Source organism: Aethalodelphis obliquidens, unplaced genomic scaffold, assembly GCF_003676395.1.
Source record: "Aethalodelphis obliquidens isolate GAN/ISIS:26980383/991018 unplaced genomic scaffold, ASM367639v1 scaffold22, whole genome shotgun sequence".
In the NCBI taxonomy this organism is placed as follows: Eukaryota; Metazoa; Chordata; class Mammalia; order Artiodactyla; family Delphinidae; genus Aethalodelphis; species Aethalodelphis obliquidens.
The window spans coordinates 13,632,353-13,651,797 of record NW_020837966.1 but is presented as its reverse complement, the minus strand read 5'-3'; the positions used below and the strand labels follow the sequence as shown (position 1 = coordinate 13,651,797).

General features: G+C 39.5%; 1 protein-coding gene and 1 long non-coding RNA gene across 14 annotated transcripts in view; both read left to right on the top strand.

Annotated features, from left to right (window-relative positions):
• MAGI1 (membrane associated guanylate kinase, WW and PDZ domain containing 1) overlaps positions 1 to 19,445 on the top strand; it is a 623,112-nt gene that overhangs the window by 335,513 nt on the left and 268,154 nt on the right. The gene's annotated exons all lie outside the window — the stretch shown is intronic.
• Positions 4,754 to 14,816, top strand: LOC113628079 (uncharacterized). Its single transcript, XR_003435873.1, has 3 exons — positions 4,754 to 4,764; positions 11,729 to 11,735; positions 14,720 to 14,816. It is a non-coding gene; the product is annotated as an uncharacterized LOC113628079 (long non-coding RNA).

The window sequence follows — 19,445 nt, the reverse complement described above, 5'->3', positions numbered from 1 at the left end:
GTGGGGTGAGTATGTCTGCATATAAGTTATTTATTTATTTATTATTTTTTTTACATTTATTTATGTTTTTTGGTTTGTTTTTAGCATCCTTTTTTTAAAATTTTTATTGAAATATAGTTGATTTACAATGTTGTGTTAGTTTCAGGTGTACAGCAAAGTGATTCAGTTATATATATATGTGTGATTCAGTTATATATATATAATATATATGATTTAGATAGATATATATATGATTCAGTTATATATATATATGTTTTTCTTTTTTAGATTCTTTTCCATTATCAGTTATTATAAGATATTGAGTATAATTCCCTGTGCTATTAAGAATTCAGCTGCTACAACCTCTGTGGTGTGTAAACAGTCAAACAGCTTTGAACTGTCTGAACTCCTTAGCACTCTGCTTCCTCAAAGTTGGGGGAAGCAAGCCAGAACAGGTTTATATGTAGTAGGGGCGTGTTAGAGTGACTGCCGAGTTGATGAGCCAGGAGGATGCTTTGTCACTTTTTCTGAGGCCCAGCTGAATTAATTTTGCAAGAGGACACCCAAGGGAGAAGCCCTTGCAGGAACAGAAAGGTGAGACGAAGATAAGTATCAGATTTTTAGAATGGGAGAGATCTCTGAGATAGTCAAATCCAGCCTATTTATTTACAGATATGTGAACCAGGCCAATCTATTAGGGATTTCAGCAACATTCATTAAGTACCTATTAGAATGCTACATGCTGTGTTGGAGCTAGAAGAAGTAGATGATGTATTAGGGTTGGAGATTTTATCTATTTATGTAGAATTTATTATAAGAAATTGGCTTATGCAATTATGTAGGCTGACAAGCCCCAGGATCTACAGTTGGTACAGTGGAGGCCCAGAAGAGCTGATGGTATGGTTTTAGTTAGTCTGGAGGCCTGACAATAGGGAGAGCTGATGGTGTAAGTTCCAGTCTGAAGGCTGGCAGGCTTCAGACAAGAAGAGCTCATGTTTTGGTTTGAGTCTGAAAAAAGGAAAAAGCCAATGTCCTAGCTCAAAGCCTGAGGCAGGAGGAATTTCCTCATATTTGTTGGAGAGTCAGCCCTTTTGGTCCAGCTTGCTTTCAGCTGATTGGGTGAGGCCCACCCAAATTGGAGTGGGCAATCTGCTTTACTCAGTATATTGGTTTAAATGTAAAAGTCATCCAGAAGCATTCTCACAGGAACATGCAGAATAATACTTGACAAAATATCTGGACACCTCTGGCCCAGTCAGGTTGACGCATAAAATTAGCCCTCACCAATGACTTTTCCAAACACAGATGACACAGATGTAGACTTTAAATTCAGGTCTCCTGACCACTGCCCAGAGTTCTTCTATCTACTTCATGTTCCTGTTGTCTGACTCATCTTTAACAAATGAATAATAAAGACAAAAATAACTATAAAAATTGATAAATGAGACTTCATCATTTATCAAAACTTCCACTCATCAAAAGACATCCCCAAGAAAGTGAATAGACAAGCCACAGACTAGTAGAAGGTATTTGCAAAAATATATTTCTGACAAAGGACTAGTACCCAGGATGTATAAGGAACTCTTAAGTCGATATTAAGAAGCCAAACTAATAAAAAAAAATCAGCAAACAATTTGAACAGGAACTTCACAAATGAATAGACAGTCCATTAGCACCTGACAAGATGCTTAACATCATTAGTCATCAGGGTAATGCAAGTTAAAATAATGAAGAAACAACAAAGCACATATATGAAGAACATTAAAATAAATGCTGAAATAAAAAATGAATGCCAGGGGCTTCCCTGGTGGCACAGTGGTTGAGAGTCCGCCTGCCGATGCAGGGGACTCGGGTTCGTGCCCCGGTCCGGGAAGATCCCACATGCCGCGGAGCCTCTGGGCCCGTGAGCCATGGCCGCTGAGCCTGCGCGTCCGGAGCCTGTGCTTCGCAACGGGAGAGGCCACAACAGTGAGAGGCCCGTGTACCGCAAAAAAAAAAAAAAAAAAAAAAAAAAAATGAATGCCAGATTTCCTAATAACTGGTGCTGGACTGAAGGGTGGAGGGCAATTGTTTGATGCTCTGCACTGTCACCACAGTCCACACAAACCTGGAAATCCTGTCTTTTTGCTTGCTTAACCTTTGGCCATAGAGTGTACTTCGAACGCTTCTGTCCGTAAGTGTTCAGTGTGTGAAAGCAATCTGGTGATTGCACATAAGTTTTCATTAGTTTTCAGCCTAGTGATATGGAAAGGTCAGCTTGTTTAACTTGTTTTATACATTCAGTCATAATCATGAATCTTCTAAAAATTTCTGTCCTTGAGGACAAACAGAATTCCACGAAAGGTTTTTTTTGAAAGATGTTACTTTCACGTCAGGGGGAGGGTAGCTAACATTTATTGACCATTGCATTGTATGTTTTAATTTATTACTCTTGACAGCCGTATTGTATGTACTCATTTTCCCCATTTTGCTGGTAAGGAAACAGAGACCCAGAGTGATTAAGGAACCTGTCCAAGAACACGGAGGTAGCAAATGGCAAAGTCAGGATGGGAATGCAGGTCTACTTGGTCCTGGATTAGCCACTGTGTGTATTATTTTAATTAGTGTTTTCATCCTTCATCCATTCATTTAGTCATCACTAGGTCTATGCCAGTTTCTCCTCTAAGCTGAGAGGGTCTCAGCTCTCATGCGAAACTCTCATGATGGGAGAGGACAGGTAATAAACAAGAAAAAGGAAAATAAATCATTTCAAAGAATGATAACGGCTGTGAACACAGTAAACCAGAGCAATGGGCTAGACAGTGATGGAGGGGTTTCCTATTGAGAGACTTGCCAGAGAGGGTCTCTGCTGGACCAGTGTGAAGATTAGCGCAAACCTCTCATCTCAGCACTAAGCTCTGCTTCCTCTTGGTCAGTACCCCTATACTCGAAGACAGGTGTGTTATGTAAGTGTGAGCAGAGCAGATCTTAGCAGTTTGGAATCATCTCCAATACGTTTTTCTGCCATATTCTTTTCTAATATGCTCTTGGATCTAAATGGGAAAAAAAAGAAAATTCAACAGTTAAGGAATAACTGTTCCTGATTGCTATTCATTTACCCATCTCCCAGGGTGGGACTGCCTCACTAGGGTTGTCACAATGACTGGGGAGCACTTTAGGCATTTATTTGGGAGCTGCCAAAAACAGGACTGCTGAGGTCCAGAGGGTAAACCCACCATCAGCAAAGAATTTTCCTGCCCATATAACCCTGGTACCCGGTTAAGAAACACTTGGTGAATCATACAATGGGCTTAAGCTTATGTGTATTGAAGTCTTGTGTGTTGAGGGGGTGAGATTTGGCCAGTGAGGTCTGAGTTCTTTTGTCCTTGGATTTCACTTAGGCCTTTCCCATTCTGTGACAAAGGCCAGGATTCTGACCAGATCCAGTTGATGATGTTCTCTGCTTTCCCTCTTGTTATCTGGGTACATGAAATGGCAAGACAGAAAATGGTTTATTGAGTTTGGTTTTCTTTCCTTGTATATAAAATTTTAAAAGCTGTAGCCCTTTGGCTCGCAAGTCTATGCTCTAGTTGAGAGAAAGATGGCTATTAAGAGCCATGTTTTCATCTGCAATTGGAGAGCCCGTCAGAGAGAAACCAGGTTGGCAGATGTGACGGGGTTGCCTTACATAAATCACCTTCCATTGTCGCGGTGGGCATATGGCCAGTGAGTGTCCTAATTATTGAATGGCTTTTATAGCCCCATTATTTATAATCACTTTTGAATAGCGGCTGAAAGACAGTGAGATGGAATGAAAATAGTTTAGTGTGAAAATGATAATCACTTATGGAATTACGGGGATTAGAAATATCTGATGATCAGCCTATGAATTAGGAACTCTCTCTCCCAAATACTTTTTAGCGGGGTATACTACATCCCATACTCTCTATAAATGAGAACTGTGGTCAATCCAGAGAGATGAATCTGTATAAGAATTCTTACCTACTGGATTTGCAACAAACAGCCCGAGAACCCTGCACGTAGGCACATTCACATAAGTGCAATATATACATTTTTTATAAATAAATTCTATTTTGGAATATTTTAGATGCAAAAAAGTTGCAGAGATCATACAGAGAGTTCTGGAATCTCCTTCGCCTAGTTTTCCCTAATGCTGACATCTTGCATAACCACGATACATTTGTCATAAGTTGCTTTCACTAGCATCCTTTTTCTACCCCTAGATCCAGTGCAGGACCCCATGTTGTATTTATTTGTCATGTCTTAAACTCTTTTAGTCTGTATCGTGTTCTTAATCTTTCCTTGCTTTTCCATAACCTTGATAGTTTTGAAGAATATCAGTACATGGTTTTAACAAAAAGTTTCACTCTTCACTGCTGGATAAACACCTGGTTTGGAGTCACAGAGATGGAAGGGGGAAAGTGTAGAGCTTTGGAGTTAGTACATGTGGGTTCTAATCCCGCGTCTGGTCCCGTCAGCACTGGGAGTCTCACTTTCTTCATCTGTTTTAAAGTGGGAATAGTCCCACCTTTCTCACTGGGTTTTATAAGGTTTAAATGAGATAATGTTCATGAAAGAGATTTATGATAAAGCATCAAACGTATGATCATCAAAGGGAAATTATTTAAAACGTATGAGTTTTTCTATCCTGCAGTTTTGTATAAGCTGGAGATTGATACCAGTAACAGACTTTATTCCAGGAATCATTTAATAAATTTCTCAGAAGGCTCTCTAAGTCTTTAAATGTGTGAAATTGTTCTACTGTCTAGAGGTCATGGGGATGGGGTATTTTTAAGCCACTGAGTCTTTTATGAAAGCCCCATCGGTGCAGACCCATGGCTCGCTCTCCTACTCTTGCTCTAAGCACATAGTTTATACACCAGCGCTACCTGCGTACACACAGATGCACAATCATGCAAACCCTGGCAACCTTAGGAGAACATAGCATGTTTTTGAGAGAGACACAGTCCTCTGGAATGTGGGTGATCACGAACTACAGCTTTTGGGCCAAGTCCAGACGGCTGCCTGTTTTTGTAATAAAGTTTTATTAGAATACAGCCAGGCCCAGTTGTTTACATCTTGCCTAGAGTTGATTTTCCTGCTAAAAAAGCAGAGCGAAATAGTTGGAACATAGACTTTACAGCCTGCAAAACCTAAAATATTTACTATCTGACCTTTCAGAAAAATTTTGCCTGCTTCTGCTGTAGACTCTTACTGATGCAAGATGGTTTTCTTTCCATTCTCGCCTGTCTGGAACTATATATTGTGATTCTCTCGCTTGTTTCCAGCTTTGAAAGATTTTTAAAGAGGGGCGCTGTGTAAAACATAGACTCATAAAGCTGCTTTGCTCAGGGGAAATGGTCTCACCTTTTTCAGACCCATCAGATGATGTGCAGATATCGCTGGTGGTCTCTGTTCTCAAAATCCAGCAGAAATTAGAGTGGTGTGTGCTGATGCTACCCTGCTTGTATGAGATTCCCCAATGTAAGTCAGAGGACCTGGAACTCTGGCCCCAGCCTACTGTTGCTTGAATGATATCGGACCATATTAGAATATAGTTTACCACCCAGATTATCCATTGCTGTCTGAGAATAAATTGGAGTGAGGTTAGGAGGGTAGGGGAACAGCTGTGTTAATTACTATGGATTTTCAAGGCTATAGAATGCCAGTGGGATCTCAGTTTGTATTTGCATAAGCACATTTAAAACTTCTTACTTGTTAGCAGTGTCCTAAGACCCAAGAGTACAGGGCTTCAATCCAGGGTGCCGGTTCCTAGGAAGGTACCTTGCTTACACTCCCTGGCTGAGTGTTGTCTGGAAGCTAATGCTGTTCAGATGTCACTTTCTTGGTTTCTGCATATGTTGAGCGTCAACAGGATATTGGGACAACTGTACAATGTACCAGTTTCATGGGAAGTCAGTCTTTGGTTTTTATATTGAGATTCACATAGATGTTTTCTAGTGGCATGGTGAGTGTAACTGCTTAAGAAAAAAATCATTTCATTTTAGTCTTTTTTTTTTAAACATCTTTATTGGAGTATAATTGTTTCACAATGGTGTATTAGTTCCTACATTATAACAAAGTGAATCAGCTATACATATACATATGTCCCCATATCCCCTCCCTCTTGTGTCTCCCTCCCACCCTCCCTATCCCACCCCTCTAGGTGGTTACAAAGCACCGAGCTGATCTCCTAGTGCTATGTGGCTGCTTCCCACTAGCTATCTGTTTTACATTTGGTAGTGTATATATGTCAATGCTACTCTCTCACTACGTCCCAGCTTACCCTTCCCCCCACCCTGTGTCTTCAAGTCCATTCTCTACATCTGTGTCTTTATTCCTGTCCTGCCCCTATTCCTGTCCTTCCCCATGTTCTTTATAACCTTTTTTTTTTTTTTTTTTTTTTTTGATTTTCTATATATGTTTTTTCAAACGGTGTTTTTTTTTCTCTTTTTGACTTACTTCACTCTATGACAGACTCTAGGTCCATCCACCTCATTACAAATAAATCAGTTTCGTTTCTTTTTATGGCTGAGTAATATTCCATTGTATATATGTGCCATATCTTCTTTATCCATTCATCTGTCGATGGACACTTAGGTTCCTTCCATGTCCTGGCTATTGTAAATAGAGCTGTAGTGAACACTTTTTGAATTATGGTTTTCTCAGGGTATATGCCCAGTAGTGGGATTGCTGGGTCGTATGGTAGTTCTATTTTTAGTTTTTTAAGGAACCTCCATACTTTTCTCCATAGTGGCTCTATCAATTTACATTCCCACCAACAGTGCAAGAGGGTTCCCTTTTCTCCACACCCTCTCCAGCATTTATTGTTTGTAGATTTTTTGATGATGGCCATACTGACCGGTGTGAGGTGATACCTCATTGTAGTTTTGATTTACATTTCTCTAATGATTAGTGATGTTGAGCATTCTTACATATGTTTGTTGGCTATCCGTATATCTTCTTTGGAGAAATGTCTGTTTAGGTCTTCTGCCCATTATTGGATTGGGTTGTCTGTTTTTTTGATATTGAGCTGCATGAGCTGCTTGTATATTTTGGAGATTAATCCTCTGTCAGTTGCTTCATTTGCAAATATTTTCTCCCATTCTGAGGGTTGTCTTTTTGACTTGTTTATGGTTTTCTTTGCTGTGCAAAAGCTTTTAAGTTTCATGAAGTCCCATTTGTATATTTTAATTTTCATTTCCATTTCTCTAGGAGGTGGAACAAAAAGATCTTGCTGTGATTTATGTCAGAGTGTTCTGCCTATGTTTTCCTCTAAGAGTTTTATAGTGTCTGGCCTTACATTTAGGTCTTTAATCCATTTTGAGTTTACTTTTGTGTATGGTGTTAGGGAGTGTTCTAATTTCATTCTTTTACATGTAGCTGTCCAGTTCTCCCAGCACCACTTATTGAAGAGGCAGTCTTTTCTCCATTGTATATTCTTGCCTCCTTTATCAAAGATATGTTGACCATATGTGTGTGGCTGTATCTCTGGGCTTTCTGTCCTGTTCCATTAATCTTTATTTCTGTTTCTGTGCCAGTACCATACTGTCTTGTTACTGTAGCTTTGTAGTATAGTTTGAAGTCAGGGAGACTGATTCCTCCAGCTCCGTTTTTCTTTCTCAAGATTGCGTTGGGTATTCGGGGTCTTTTGTGTTTCTGTACAAATTGTGAAATTGTTTTTTTCTTTTCAAATTGTGAAATTTTTTGTTCTAGCTCTGTGAAAATGCCATTGGTAATTTGATAGGGATTGCATTGAACCTATAGATTGCTTTGGGTAGTATAGTCATTTTCACAATGTTGATTCTTCCAATCCAAGAACATGGTATATCTCTCCATCTGTTTGTATCATCTTTAATTTCTTTCAGCAGCATCTTATCATTTTCTGCATACAGGTCTTTTGTCTCCTTAGGTAGGTTTATTCCTAAGTATTTTATTCTTTTTGTTGCAATGGTAAATGGCAGTGTTTCCTTAATTCCTCTTTCAGATTTTTCATCATCAAGTATAGGAATGCAAGAGATTTCTGTGCATTAATTTTGTATCCTGCTACTTTACCAAATTCATTGATTAGCTCTAGTAGTTTTCTGGTAACGTCTTTAGGATTCTCTATGTATAATAGCATGTCATCTACAAACATTATCTTTTCTGCTTTGGATTCCTTTTCTTTCTTTTTCTTCTCTGATTGCTGTGGCTAAAACTTCCAAAACTTTGTTGAATAATAGTGGTGAGAATGGACAACCTTGTCTTGTTCTTGATCTTAGAGGAAATGGTTTCAGTTTTTCACCATTGAGAACGATGTTGCCTGTGGGTTTGTCATACATGGCCTTTATGATGTTAAGGTAAGTTCCCTGTATGCCTACTTTCTGGGGTTTTTTTTATCATAAATGGGTGTTGAATTTTGTCAAAAGCTTTTTCTGCATCTATTGAGGTGATCATATGGTTTTTATCTTTCAGTTCATTAAGATGGTGTGTCACATTGATTGATTTGCATATATTGAATCCTTGCATTCCTCGGACAAACCCCACTTGAACATGGTGTATGATCCTTTTAATGTGCTGTTAGATTCTGTTTGCTAGGATTTTGTTGAGGGTTTTTGCATGTATGTTCATCAGTGATATTGGCCTGTAGTTTTGTTTCCTTGTGATATATTTGTCTGGTTTTGGTATCAGGTAATGGTGGCCTTGTAAAATGAGTTTGGGAGTGTTCCTCCCTCTGCTATATTTTGGAAGACTTTGAGAAGCATAGGTGTTAGCTGTTCTCTAAATGTTTGGTAGAATTCACCTGTGAAGCCATCTAGTCCTAGCCTTTTGTATGTTGGAAGATTTTTAATCACAGTTTCAATTTCAGTGCTTGTGACTGGTCTGTTTATATTTTCTATTTCTTCCTGGTTTAGTCTCGGAAGGTTGTGCATTTTTAAGAATTTGTCCATTTCTTCCAGGTTGTCCATTTTATTGGCATAGAGTTGCTTGTAGTAATCTCTCATGATCCTTTGTATTTCTGCAGCATCAGTTGTTACTTCTCCTTTTTCATTTCTAAATCTGTTGATTTGAGTCTTCTCCCTTTTTTGTTTTTTCTTTTTTTGTGGTACGCGGGCCTCTCACTGTGTGGCCTCTCCCGTTGTGGAGCACAGGCTCCGGACGCACAGGCTCAGCGGCTATGGCTCACGGGCCCAGCCGCTCCACGGCACGTGGGATCCTCCTGGACCGGGGCATGAACCTGTGTCCCCTGCATCGGCAGGTGGACTCTCAACTGCTGTGCCACCAGGGAAGCCTCCTGTTTTTCTTGATGAGTCTGGCTAATGGTTTATCAATTTTGTTTATCTTCTCAAAGGACCAACTTTTAGTTTTATTGATCTTTGCTACTCTTTCCTTCATTTCTTTTTCATTTATTTTTGATCTGATCTTTGTGATTTGTTTCCTTCTGCTAACTTTGGGGTTTGCTTGTTCTCTAATTGCTTTAGATGCAAGGATAGGTTGTTTATTTGAGATGTTTCTTGTTTCTTGAGGTTGGGTTTTATTGCTATAAACTTCCCTCTTAGAACTGCTTTTGCTGCATCCGATAGGTTTTGGGTAGTCATGTTTTCATTTTCATTTGTTTCTAGGTATTTTTTGATTTCCTCTTTGATTTCTTCAGTGATCACTTCGTTATTAAGTAGTGTATTGTTTAGCCTCCATGTGTTTGTATTTTTTACAGATTTTTTTCCTTTAATTGATATCTAGTCTGATAGCATTTTGGTTCGAAAGATACTTGATTTGATTTCAATTTTCTTAAATTTACCAAGGCTTGATTTGTGACCCAAGATATGATCTATCCTGAAGAATGTTCCATGAGCACTTTAGAAGATAATGTATTCTGTTGTTTTTTGATGGAAAGTCCTATAAATATCAATTAAGTCCATCTTGTTTAATGTGTCATTTAAAGTTTGTGTTTCCTTATTTATTTTCATTTTGGATGATCTGTCCGTTGGTGAAAGTGGGGTGTTAAAGTCCCCTACTATGATTGTGTTACTGTCGAGTTCCTCTTTTATGGCTGTTAGTATTTGCTTTACGTATTGAGGTGCTCCTATGTTGGGTGCATAAATATTTACAATTGTTATATCTTCTTCTTGGATTGCTCCCTTGATCATTATGTAGTGTCCTTCTTTGTCTCTCATAATAGTCTTTATTTTAAAGTCTATTTTTTCTGATATGAGAATTGCTACTCCAGCTTTCTTTTGATTTCCATTTGCATGGAATATCTTTTTCCATCCCCTTACTTACAGTCTGTATGTGTCCCTAGGTCTGAAGTGGGTCTCTTGTAGACAGTATATATAGTGCTCTTGTGTTTGTATCCATTCAGCCAGTCTGTGTCTTTTGGTGGGAGCATTTATTCCATTTACATTTAAGGTAATTATCGATATGTATGTTCGTATTACACTTTTTTAATTGTTTTGGGTTTGTTCTTGTAGGTCTTTTCCTTCTCTTGTGTCTCCTGCCTAGAGTAGTTCTTTAGCATTTGTTGTAAAGCTGGTTTGGTGGTGCTAATTCTCTTAGCTTTTGCTTGTCTCTAAAGGTTTTAATTTCTCCATCAAATCTGCATGAGATCCTTGCCGGGTAGAGTAATCTTGGTTGCAGGTTTATCCCTTTCATCACTTTAAATATGTCCTGCCAGTCCCTTCTGGCTTGCAGAGTTTCTGCTGAAAGATCAGCTGTTAACCTTATGGGGATCCCCTTGTATGTTATTTGTTGTTTTTCCCTTCTTGCTTTTATATTTTTTCTTTGTATTTAATCTTTGATAGTTTAATATGTGTCTTGGTGTGTTTCTCCTTGGATTTATCCTGTATGGGACTCTCTGTGCTTCCTGGACTTGATTAACTCTTTCCTTTCCCATATTAGGGAAGTTTTCAACTATAATTTCTTCAAATATTTTCTCAGTCCTTTTCTTTTTCTCTTCTTCTGGGACCCTTATTATTCGAATGTTAGTTCGTTTAATGTCGCAGAGGTCTCTGAGACTGTCCTCAGTGCTTTTCATTTTTTTATTCTGCTCTGCGGTATTTATTTCCACTATTTTATCTTCCAGGTCACTTATCCATTCTTCTGCCTCAGCTATTCTGCTATTGATTCCTTCTAGAGAATTTTTAATTTCATTTATTGTGTTGTTCATCATTGTTTGTTTGCTCTTTAGTTCTTCTAGGTCCTTGTTAAACGTTTCTTGTATTTTCTCCATTCTATTTCCAAGATTTTGGATCGTCTTTACTATCATTACTCTGAATTCTTTTTCAGGTAGACTGCCTATTTCCTCTCCATTTGTTTGGTCTGTTGGGTTTTTACCCTGCTCCTTCATGTGCTGTGTGTTTCTCTGTCTTCTCATTTTGCTTATCTTACTGTGTTTCTTTGGTGTCTCCTCTTCACAGGCTGCAGGTTCATAGTTCCCATTGTTTTTGGTGCCTGTCCCCAGTGGCTAAGGTTGGTTCAGTGGGTTGTGTAGGCTTCCTGGTGGAGGGGACTGGTGCCTGTGTTCTGTAGGATGAGTCTGGATCTCTTCTTTCTGGTCTGCAGGACCACGTCCGGTGGTGTGTTTTGGGGACTCTTTGACCTTATTATGATTTTAGGCAGCCTCTCTGCTAATGGTGGGGTTGTGTTCCTGTCTTGCTAGTTGTTTGGCATAGGGTGTCCCACACTGTAGCTTGCTGGTCGCTGAGTGGAGCTGGGTCTTAGCGTTGAGATGGAGATCTGTGGGAGAGCTTTCGCTGTTTGATATTATGTGGAGCCGGGAGGTCTCTGGTGGACCAGTGTTCTGAACTCGGCTCTCCCACCTCAGAGGCACAGACCTCACACCTGGCTGGAGCACCAAGACCCTGTCAGCCACACGGCCAGGTACGTGGGGTGTTTCTTGCCTTTTGGGAAGTCTGAGCTCTTCTGCCAGTGTTCCGTAGATGTTCTGTAGGAGTTGTTCCACATGTAGATGTATTTCTGATGTATTTGTGGGGAGGAAGGTGATCTCCGTGTCTCACTCCTCCACCATGTTGAGGGTCCTCCCTTACTCTTTTGTATTTAGAAAAATTTCAAACCCATGTGGCTAGTGAAAAAAACAGCATAATGTCAGTGACCAGCTATTAACATCTTGCCACACCCATTTCATCTCTCTCTATTTACACATATTTTCACTTTGCCATATTACCTGGGTGATGGGGCAATTTGTGAGCCTAGTTTATTCTTCTGTAAAATAGGATTGGAAATAGAACCAACCTCATTGGGTTGGAGTGAGGATTGTGAAGTTGTTACTTAGCTCTGTGGCTGGCGTGTCAGAAGTGCTCCATCAATGTTCACTGTCAACACTTGAGTCCAGCAGATTGCCCAAGCACAGTTCTCGTAGATCCTAATGTCTTTTAAAGTATTTAGTGTCTTCTTGAAGGACGCACACACATCTTCAGATTCCATTCAAGATTCTGAGTGTAGAGATATCTGACTTCAGCTATTGGTGAGGTTATGCAGCTGTTTGTTGGTTAGGGTAGGTATACGCTCACATCAGCTATGTAATGTTGCCAGCAGGGGAACATTGTCTTTCTTCTTTCTTTTCGTAAGTATTTTTTTTGTTTTCAGAACAGGTGTTATTCTACTGCACTGGTTCAACTGGAATAAATATAAGAATCACAAAAGGCTGGAAATAATGAGAAAAATAGAGATGATGGAATTTAAATCTTGTGTTTCTTTCCATGCTTAATTCTAGGTTCTTCTCACTGTGGGATAAAATTTGTTATCAAAAGATTGACCAGGAAAAAAAGAGCATAGAAGGCAGGTGGGAAATAATAATACAGCAGATATCCTGAATTGCTGCCAAAATGTTTCATGCTTGTCCCTGTGGGGAGTTAAATGTTATAGTAGTTTCTAGAGCTTCATCAGCATACGTAAATCTGTCCCACAGTCTCTATTTCACATGACAGACTTGCCGCACATTTTTCTTTAATTTTCTTTTCTTTTTTTAAAAAGTTATACAGAAACAAGGCTAAAAGAACAACAGTCTTTGTATCACTAGGGGAAAGGATTCAATCTCTGCAGGTCTGATGAAGTACCACCTGCCTGGAGTCATGTGTGCTGTTTCTCTTATTATAAGATGTTATTACTAGTCCACTAGTGGAGTGGCAGCATCTCTTGAGGTTTGCAAGAGATTAGAGAAATAGGAAATATGCTCATCCTCAGAGCCTAGCTCCCTACATTTTGTTAAGGGACTTTGTTGGGCTTACATCATTGGTTTGAAAACTTTAGCATGTATTAGAATCACCTGGATGGCTTGTTAAACCAGAGATTGCTAAACCTGAGCTTCAGAGGTTCTAATTCAGTAAGTCTTGGAGTCCAGTAATTTGCGTTTCAACAAGCTTCTACCTAATGCTATTTAGGCTTATCTTGGAGACAATGAATACCCTCTACTCTAAGAATTACACAAGGAGAATTGCTCATGTAGAGATGCAGGACCAACATCTGAACCAGGAGTTAGTCAACGATGCCCCTTGGGCCAAATCTCCTGCCTGTGTTGGTAAATAAAGTTTTATTAGAAAACAACCTTGTTTACATATAATCTATGGCTACTTTCATACTACAAAGGCAGAGTTGACTAGTTGGACAGAGTGCATATATGATCCCAAAGCCGGAAAATGTGTGCTATCTGGCTGTTGGCCCTTTACAGAAAATTTTTGCTGACTCCTGACCTAGACCAATGCTTGCATGTCATTTGGGGGAAGGGACTTGGAAGTAATTCTGTAAGTAACTCGCACACTGAGTGTTCCCAACTTGTGTGTGTTTTAGACGAAAGGGTGCTTTTGTTTTAATTTTTTTACTTAAATACATATGATAATTGAATTCATTCATTATTTCTCAACAAGCCATTCTCCAGATTAATTTTCTCATCAGAAGCAACAGTTTCTCAGAATGAAAAGAAACTTAGTTTTACCATCCATGCTTCCTCTCTAATACAGGGCTGGCATCTCTTTGAATTATTGGTGGGAAGTTTTACACGCAGGCTCAGCGGCCATGGTTCACGGGCCCAGCTGCTCCACGGCATGTGGGATCTTCCCGGACCGGGGCATGAACCCGTGTCCCCTGCATCGGCAGGCGGACTTTCAACCACTGTGCCATCAGGGAAGCCCAGTGGAAAGTTTTTTAAAATCACATAATTAAAAGGAGAAAATCATTCTCATTTGAACACTGTCATTGTCAAATAAGTGATATTATATTTCCTTCAGAAATTGCTGAATGGAGTGCAGTTTGTCAATATGTATGAAGAATCTTTAAAAATAATGTTCATACTCATTGCTTTATTTATTCTGCATTCAGGAAGTTTCAGCAAATATTCATATTCAAGGTTTTCCATTACAGCATTGTTTATAATCGCTTTGTTTAAAGGAAAGATACCTAAATATCTATTAATATAAAGCTAATAATATTACGGTGAATCCACACTGCTATTTTGGAGCCATTTAAAATCAAGCTGGATGAAGGGAAGCTGATACAACCTTTTTGGAGGGGATTTTCTGTCAAGAGCCTTAAACATTTTTATGCCTTTTGTCCCAATATTTTTACTCTAAGCATCATGAGAAAGTAATCAGAAATAATGGTAGATTTTGGATAAGGAGGATAAACACAGTGGAAACAATTCATATGCTTAATAATTGGTAAGGATTACATAGGTTGTGATCCACTGATAAGCTAAAATACTATGTAACTATTAAAAGTATATTCTGAGTACTAATAGTATATTGGAGAGCTGAGGCTCCGGCATCGGTCAGAGCGCAGGGAGAGGACTGGGGTTGGCGGCGTGAACGCAGCCTGAAGGGGGTTAGTGCACCACGGCTAGCCGGGAGGGAGTTGGGGAAAATGTTTGGACCTGCCGAAGAGGCAAGAGACTTTTTCTTCCCTCTTTGTTTCCTGGTGCTCGAGGAGAGGGGATTAAGAGCTCTGCTTAAAGGAGCTCCAGAGACGGGCGTCAACCGCGGCTAAAAGCGTGTGGACCCCTGAGACGGGCATAAGACGCTAAGGCTGCTGCTCCTGCCGCCACCAAGAAGCCTGTGTGCGAGCACAGGTCACTCTCCACACCTCCCCTCCCTGGAGCCTGTGCAGCCCACCACTGCCAGGGCCCCGGGATCCAGGGACACCTTCCCCGGGAGAACGCACGGCATGCCTCAAGCTGGTGCAATGTCACGCCAGGCTCTTCCGCAGGCCCACCCCGCACTCCGTACCCCTCACTCCCCTAGGCCTGAGTGAGCCAGAGCTCCCGAATCAGCGGCTCCTTTAACCCCGTTCTGTTTGAGTGATGAACAGACGCCCTCAGGCAACCTACTCGCAGTTGCGGGGCCAAATCCAAAGCTGAAACCCCGGAGCTGTGCGAACAGAGAAGAGAAAGGGAGATCTCTCCCAGCAGCCTCAGGAGCAGCGGATTAAATCTCCACAATCAACTTGATGTACCCTGCATCTGTGGAATACCTGAATAGACAACGAATTATCCCAAATTGAGGAGGTGGACTTTGAGAGCAAGATTTATTATTTTTTTCCCCTTTTCCTCTTTTTGTGAGTGTGTATGTGTATGCTTCTGTGTGAGATTTTGTCTGTATAGCTTTGCTTTCACCGTTTGTCCTAGGGTTCTATCTGTCCATTTTTGTTTTTTTTTACTTAAAAAATTTCTTTTTCTTAATAATTATCTTTTTATTTTAATAACTTTATTTTATTTTCTTTTATCATCTTTCTTTCTTTCTTTCTACTTTTTCTCCCTTTTATTCTGAGCTGTATGAATGAAAGGCTCTTGGTACTGCAGCCAGGAGTCAGTGCTGTGCCTCTGAGGTGGGAGAACTAACTTCAGGACACTGGTCCACAAGAGACCTCCCAGCTCCACGTAATATCAAACGGCGAAAATCTCCCAGAGATCTCCATCTCAACACCAACACCCAGCTTCACTCAACGACCAGCAAGCTACAGTGCTGGACACCCTATGCCAAACAACTAGCAAGACAGGAACACAAACCCACCCATTATCAGAGAGGCTGCCTAAAATCATAATAAGTCCACAGACACCCCAAAACACATCACCAGACGTGGACCTGCCCACCAGAAAGACAAGATCCAGCCTCATTCACCACATCACAGTCACTAGACCCATCCACAAGGAAGCCTACACAACCCACTGAACCAACCTTAGCCACTGGGGACAGACACCAAAAACAATGGGAACTATGAACCTGCAGCCTGCAAAAAGGAGACCCCAAACATAGTAAGATAAGCAAAATGAGAAGACAGAAAAGCACACAGCAGATGAAGGAGCAAGCTAAAAACCCACCAGACCTAACAAATGAAGAGGAAATAGGCAGTCTACCTGAAAAAGAATTCAGAGTAATGATAGTAAAGATGATCCAAAATCTTGGAAATAGAATAGAGAAAATGCAAGTAACATTTAACAAGGACCAAGAAGAACTAAAGATGAAACAAGCAATGATGAACAACACAATAAATGAAATTAAAAATACTCTAGAAGGGATCAGTAGCAGTATAACAGAGGCAGAAGAAAGGATAAGATAAAATAGTGGAAATAACTACTGCGGAGCAGAATAAGGAAAAAAGAATGAAAAGAACTGAGGGCAGTCTCAGAGACCTCTGGGACAACATTAAATGCACCAACATTCGAATCATAGGGGTTCCAAAAGAAGAAGAGAAAAAGAAAGGGACTGAGAAAATATTTGAAGAGATTATAGTTGAAAACTTCCCTAATATGGGAAAGGAAATAGGTAGTCAAGTCCAGGAAGCACAGAGAGTCCCATACAGGATAAATCCAAGGAGAAACACGGCAAGACACATATTAATCAAACTATCAAAAGTTAAATACAAAGAAAACATATTAAAAGCAGCAAGGGCAAAATAACAAATAACACACAAGGAAATTCCCATAAGGTTAACAGCTGATCTTTCAGCAGAAACTCTGCAAGCCAGAAGGGACTGGCAGGACATATTTAAAGTGATGAAGGAGAAAAACCTACAACCAAGATTACTCTACCCAGCAAGGATCTCATGCAGATTTGATGGAGAAATTAAAACCTTTACAGACCAGCAAAAACTGAGAGAGTTCAGCACCACCAAACCAGCTTCACAACAAATGCTAAAGGATCTTCTCTAGGCAAGAAACACAAGAGAAGGAAAAGACCTATAATAACAAACCCAAAACAATTAAGAAAATGGGAATAGGAACATACATATCGATAATTACCTTAAATGTAAATGGATTAAATGCTCCCACCAAAAGACACAGACTGGTTGAATGGATACAAAAACAAGACCCATATATATACTGTCTACAAGCGACCCACTTCAGACCTAGAGACACATACAGACTGAAAGTGAGGGGATGGAAAAAGATACTCCATGCAAATGGAAATCAAAAGAAAGCTGGAGTAGCAATTGTCATATCAGACAAAACAGACTTTAAAATAAAGACTATTATGAGAGACAAAGAAGGACACTACATAATGATCAAGGGATCGATCGAAGAAGAAGATATAATAATTGTAAATATTTATGCACCCAACATAGGAGCACCTCAATACATAAGGCAAATATTAACAGCCATAAAAGGAGAAGTCGACAGTAACACATTCATAGTAGGGGACTTTAACACCCCACTTTCACCAACGGACAGATCATCCAAAATGAAAATAAATAGGGACACAAGCTTTAAATGATACATTAAACAAGATGGACTTAATTGATATTCCATCGCAAAATAACAGAATACACATTTTTCTCAAGTGCTCATGGAACATTCTCCAGGATAGATCATATCTTGGGTCACAAATCAAGCCTTGGTAAATTTGAGAAAATCGAAATTATATGAAGTATCTTTCCCTACCACAACGCTATGAGACTAGATATCAATTACAGGAAAAGATCTGTGAAAAATACAAACACATGGAGGCTAAACAATACACTACTTAATAACGAAGTGATCACTGAAGAAATCAAAGAGGAAATCAGAAAATACCTAGAAACAAATGACAATGGAGACACGACGGCCCAAAACCAATCGGTTGCAGCAAAAGCAGTTCTAAGAGGGAAGTTTATAGCGATACAATCCTACCTTAAGAAACACGAAACATCTCAAATAAACAACCTAACCTTGCACCTAAAGCAATTAGAGAAAGAAGCACAAAAAAACCCCAAAGTTAGCAGAAGGAAAGAAATCATAAAGATCAGAGCAGAAATAAATGAAAAAGAACTGAAGGAAACGAGAACAAAGATCAGGAAAAATAAAAGCTGGTTCCTTGAGAAGATAAACGAAATTGATAAACCATTAGCCAGACTCATCAAGAAAAAAAGGGAGTAGACCCAAATCAATAGAATTAGAAATGAAAAAGGAGAAGTAACAACTGACACTGCAGAAATACAAAAGATCATGAGAGGTTACTACAAGCAACTCTATGCCAATAAAATGGACAACCTGGAAGAAATGGACAAATTCTTAGAAATGCACAACCTGCCAAGACTGAATCAGGAAGAAATAGAAAATATAAACAGACCAATCACAAGCACTGAAATTGAAACTGTGATTAGACATCTTCCAACAAACAAAAGCCCAGGACCAGATGGCTTCACAGGTGAATTCTTTCAAACATTTAGAGAAGAGCTAACACCTATCCTTCTGAAACTATTCCAAAATATAGCAGAGGGAGGAACACTCCCAAACTCATTCTACGAGGCCACCATCACCATGATACCAAAACCATACAAGGATGTCACAAAGAAAACTACAGGCCAGTATCTCTAATGAACATAGATGCAAAAATCCTCAACAGAATACTAGCAAACAGAATCCAACAGCACATTAAACGGATCATACATCATTATCAAGTGGGGATTATCCCAGGAATGCAAGGATTCTTCAATATACGCAAATCAATCAATGTGATACACCATATTAACAAATCAAAGGAGAGAAACCATATGGTCATCTCAATAGATGCAGAGAAAGCTTTCGACAAAATTCAACACCCATTTATGATAAAAACCCTCTAGAAAGTAGGCAGAGAGGGAACTTTCCTCATCATAATAAAGGCCATATATGGCAAACCCACAGCCAACAACATCCTCAATGGTGAAAAACTGATAGCATTTCCACTAAGATCAGGAACAAGACAAGGTTGCCCACTCTGACCACTCTTATTCAACATAGTTTTGGAAGTTTTAGTCACAACATCAGAGAAGAAAAGGAAATAAAAGGAATCCAAGCTGGAAATGAAGAAGTAAAGCTGTCACTGTTTGCAGATGACATGATACTATACATAGAGAATCCTAAAGATGCTACCAGAAAACTACTAGAGCTAATCAATGACTTTGGTAAAGTAGGAGGATACAAAATTAATGCACAGAAATCTCTGGCATTCCTCTACAGTAATGATGAAAAATCTGAAAGTGAAATCAAGAAAACATTCCCATTTACCATTGCAACAAAAAGA